Source organism: Pteropus medius, unplaced genomic scaffold (assembly GCF_902729225.1).
Source record: "Pteropus medius unplaced genomic scaffold, Ma_sr-lr_union100, whole genome shotgun sequence".
NCBI lineage: Eukaryota > Metazoa > Chordata > Mammalia > Chiroptera > Pteropodidae > Pteropus > Pteropus medius.
In genome coordinates this window covers 2446497-2451944 of record NW_024355008.1, presented here as the reverse complement: position 1 = coordinate 2451944, position 5448 = coordinate 2446497, and positions in this window count along the sequence as shown.

The following is a 5448-nucleotide window of genomic DNA, read 5'->3' as shown; positions in this document are numbered from 1 at the left end:
ATGTGGCCAAATTCTTATGGAACAGAATGAGAAGAAGGCTCTACTTCTACTGTGATTATTACAAGTGGTCAGAGAACTGTCTATATGGGAGATGTGTGTCTGGCAAGGAGAAATCTCTTTGCTGTTTCTTCCCCCACTCATATAAGAGAATAAATTATTTTCTTTTTCTTTAGAAAATCAAATTAGATTTCCTGGAATGACTAGAATTCATACTGATAGAGCAATGCTTAACTTAGTAGTTCAGTCAAACTTGTTGCTCTAAAATAGAGAGAAATACCCCTAGGAAGATTCCTAAAGGTGATAAACTTCTTACTCCTTGAAGGGCTGCATGAAATCGCTTAGTGACCTATGTAGCTAAAAGGAGCTTGGAGAACTTTTATTTCACTACCCTCAAAAGGAATAGTCTGCTCAAACAGATACGATTTTTCTCTGATCTTAAAAACCTCCACTGACAAAGGTAATCACAATCAATCATAATAATTCTGTTACTAAACTTGAAGTTTCATGGCCACAAATGTCAGAAAATGCATTTTTACGTTTCTTGTGCTATTTGCTATGTTTGGTTCACATGGCAATTCAAATATTGCATAAAACCTTTCTTCACAGTTGACAGTTCTGACACATCAGTTGGCAAATTCTGTTGTTCCAAACACTCATGGCTGAGCAACAGCTTGGGAGCAGATAACCCTCCAGGGCTTACACAGAGGGAGGAGAGGTGACTCTGCCCAAATCAATATAGACTCTTCTCATCCTAACCCAAGTCTCTGCAATCTGAATATCAGGAAAAAGGAAATACTCTGAGTTGGGTCATTAGCTTGTGTGTGTGTGTGTGTGTGTGTGTGTGTGTGTGTGTGTGTGTGTGTGTAAGCAGATGGTGTTTCCTCTCTAAGGCTAGTAGGAGTCAATCATAAACCCTACACATGTTCACAACAGTAAACATAAGAGTAAAATAAGTAAATGAGGGAATAAAATGAGTAAAGAGAAATAATTTCATGCTTTATCCACTGCCTCAAGGCTGTTCAATAAACCATTTAAAGAGTCTTAAACTTTTTAAAGTACAGGTACAATGTTAAATGATAATCAAATGGATTTTTAAGAATAGAATTATTACTGTATTAAGGATTATTCTCATCCTAAATATAATAGGCACTTCCAACTCAAGAACTGTTACTTGACATATATGTATGTATGTGTATACATATATATATATATATGCTACAGTTATATGGAAAAATAACAGCATGCTTTTAATAATTGTTTAAGATTTATCGTTTTTTGCTATCAGGGAGCTCTTGAAATGTTTTTTCCTCTTCTACTTTTAGCTTCAATGACATTTCAGATGCTATAAGATGCAAAATTTATCTGCTGTCTGGGGTACTGTCCAGTCAAGCTGACCATTCTCATTCTGTTGGAAGGTTCTTTTTACTGAGTTGATGCAGCTTTTCTCATACATTGTCTCCAGGACAAGAGTCTGTCATTGTGAGAGGCTTATAATGAGTCTATGGCTCACTGTAGAGGTAGAGAGAGGAAAATATTATTTCAAGGGAACACAGGAAAAAGCATCACAAAAGAGGAGATGGGATTCAAATTATGAAGGAAAAGTTTTAATTTTTATACTAAAAGTAGATCAGGATTTCCAAATCAGTGTCTCCAGATATCACTTTTATTCTGCTGAGTTGAGAGAAAGACAAAATGTATTCTCCAGACCAGTGCTGTTGTAGAAATATAATGTGAAGTGTATATGTACTTGAAATGTTCTAGCAATCACATTAAAAGGTGCCATTCATTTTAATAACGTTTTACTTAACTCAATATATGCGAGATATCATGATTTCACCATGTAGCCATTATAAAAGTAAATGGAATATTTTACATTATTTTTATTTTTACGCCTATAGCACTTGGTATTCATAGGTGGTCTCCTATCCAAGTACTAACGAGGCCCAATCCTGCTCACCTTCTGAGATCAGATGAGATCGGGCACGTTCAGGGTGGCGTGGCCCTAGTTTACATTCTTTTAAAAAAATTATCTTCAAAATCATAATACATCTCAATTCATGTATCACCCAGAATTGTAATATGCATTAAAAATGCCTTTGCTGTCAGCCAACTGCTAGGTAGACACTTTACCTCCTTTGACTCTCTGTTGTATCTTTTTGTGACCTATCCAAAAATTCTGAAAGCATTAAAGTTTCTTCTGAGCCATAGTTCATCAATTATGATGCTCCTGCTTTAGAGGAAGAAATAATACAGAACCTTTGGGTGTCAGAAAAACTGGTGCTTGTCCTGATGAAAAAAATGAGAATTTATGACCAAGGAGAACCATTTATAGAAGTATTTTAGTGATCTCATTATGATTCTGCCTAGTAAATTTGAAAATACTCAATCTCATTCTTTAAGTGTCCCAAAGTATTTTATGAATCAGTTTCTAAATTCTATTGTACTCAGCTTTTCTAGACTGTGTTCTAACAGCTTCATGTATCCACCAGAGAGCAGCAGAGATTTAGAGGTGGGTAATGAGTACCCTCAATAGCAAAAAACAAAGAAGCGTAACTACACAATTTGATGTCATGACAGTAATTAAATGGCTGAGAGAAAAAAGAGCCGGCTGATTAGTAACCAGAATGTTGCTCATTAGCCTGTCTCTACCCTTTCACCCTTTTTTCCTCTGAGGTGTGCGTATATCTTTTAATAGTTTATGACATTGGTTGGGGAGAGTTTTTTACTTTTCTAGTGGCTTTGGAAATCTGGGTCAAAACACAATTCTTATTCCATACCAGCCCATACCATAGACTAAATGATGAACCTGAAAGCAGTGAATCTGAAGTTTGAGTAAGTGTAGTACTGTTCCTTTATACCAAGGGTGATTAAACTACTGCCCACAGGCCAAATCCAACCCACTGACTGTTTTTGTCAATAAAGTTTTATTGGAACACAGGCACACCAGTTTGTTTATGTTTTGTCAATGGCTGCTTTCACATTACAATGGCAGGGTTGAGTAGTGGTGACCACATGAGAACAAATGGCCTGCAAAGCCTAAATTATTTATTCTCTTGCCCTTTATAGAAAAAGTTTGCTAACCCTTACTCCATATCACATTTGTGTTTTAAATTTAAATATGGAAAGTGTGGTAAGCAGAAGGAGTCCTGGGTTGGGACTTCGACTATTGTTCTATTCCTAGTTCTGGTAACTAGGCAAGTCTCTTACTATTTCTAGTCCTCCTCGGTGTCTTCATCTGTAAATAGGTGCTGGGGTGAGAAGAGGTTGAACTTGGTAGCATCTAAAATCCTTTCCAGATCCAAAGTTCTATTTGGTTGCTTTCATTTCTGACACGTATATTGTATAAAGAGAACAAGTTATTGTATAGGGATAAAGTTTTTCTTGGTCGATGTCCCCCAGGCTCCACTTTTAATCCCACAGGATTTGCCAGATGGCTGGATCAGCTTGTACTATACATCAGGGAAGTCTCATGTCAGACCTACATATCCTTTGACATTGTCTTAATTTCGTTGAGAGAACAGGAAAAAGGGTGAGAACAATGCTTAGATTCCTTTCTCTAGCTATGCAGGACTATATTTTTCTTTTCCTAAAGCCTACATTTTGACTACATTCTAGCCTACATTCCCTAACTTGTCTTTTTTGACAACCTCTTTTTTTTTTTTTAAGGAGAGAGTAGAGTTATTAAATGTACTAAATATTAACTAAACAACTTTTACAATTTTGCTTTGTAATATATTGTTGGAATGTCTATTAATCTAAATCAGTATTGATTTCAAAAATGTAAACATGAAGAGAAATATGTGAAGTAAACTAGATAATTTGACTCTGCATTTTAGTTTATTCTGTTATTGATTGATTTATTGGTTCATTAATTTAACATTTAGTAATCTAATTATTGTTGGGAAAAATAAAAAAGCAGAAAATTAAGTAGGAGATTCTCACTGTGTAAATTTTGCAAAACAAAGCAAAATGTAAAACAGAACCTAATTTAGTCTAAATATTTCTACCTATGCATGCTTTTTAAAAAATATAAACATTTATATAGCTAACACTTTTCAATATCAAGCCTGTTTGCATTATTTATTTATATTTATTATCAAGATGCCTTTCTAGACTTCTGAAAATCACTGAACAGATTTTCATGCCCCACATTTCTGATATCTAGGGGCTTTTACAGTGCAATTGTATATAAATGTGTTATTGCTTATATCATGGTAAGGGGCTTTAAGTCTGTGTTGCTAAGATGCTAGTCAAATTCTGTGTCAAAGAGGGAGGGAACTCACTTTAAGGGGTAGACATTATTATCTAACCATATGGTGTTCATATTTGAAGATAAAGCTGTTGACAGCCTTAGCTACTCAAATCCTTTTTGGAACAACTGGCTGGATGAGTCACCTTACAGGCACACTCCTTTCCTCGTTCTTCCCAGGCTCAGAGACATGTGTGCAAGATTTGGAGTCAGAGAACTGAGATCAAATCTCTGCTCTGCTACTTTCTAACTGGGTGATTTAGGCTGAACCACTTATCTGTCTCAGTGCCTGTGTTCTCATCTATAAGATAGAGGTAAAATACCTTGCCTATCTCACAGGGTTGCCATGAATGTAAAAAGACAATGTGACAGTTTAAATAAAAGCATGCTGTCAAACTGTAATATCCAATGCAAATGCAAGCTCAAGCTGGAGTTAAAATGAGGCCCAGTAGTCAGCATATGACCACAGCCCATGAAGATGGACAATTGACCTGGCACCATAGGACCAGTTTAGTCAGTTGGGCTAACTGGCTTTGCCAATCGAAGTTTACTAATTCATTAACATGGACTATTGAGTTCTTAATGTTGGTCAAACCAACAAATACGTGTTTGATAATAACTGTGTGCTGCTGCGCTTGCATTGTAGAAGCTGTGAAGGAGCACTCTGCCCATGAGAACTTACCGTTTATTTATTTATTTATTTTTATTTTTTATTTTATTATTATTATTTTTTAGTATTGTAAGCATTTATTTATTTATTTATTTATTTTATTAAGCGAGAGCTTACTGTTTGGAAGATAAGAGTATCAATTGGATGTTAACAAGAAAATCAAAACCACTGAATCTTCAATAGAGAGATTTATTTACTTTGAAACAGTCACAGACTCATGATCTTGTCACTTTTGAAGTTTATAGGCCACTTATTTTATAGAATCTCTCTCTCTCTTTTGGCATTGTCTGATGTTGCTTCATGATTAGACTCAGATTTATGTATTTGATGGGAATACACAGAAATGATGCTGTGTTCTTCTCAGTCCATCCTATTAGGTGGCACACATTTTTGTTTTGTCCTATTTGTCATGTTCACTTTGATCACTTTCTTAGAAGTCTGTCAGACTTCTATACTTTAAAGCTAATCTTTTCCCCTTTGTATTTGAGGAAAGAGCTTACTTTGAGACTATGTAAACATCTTGTTCCTC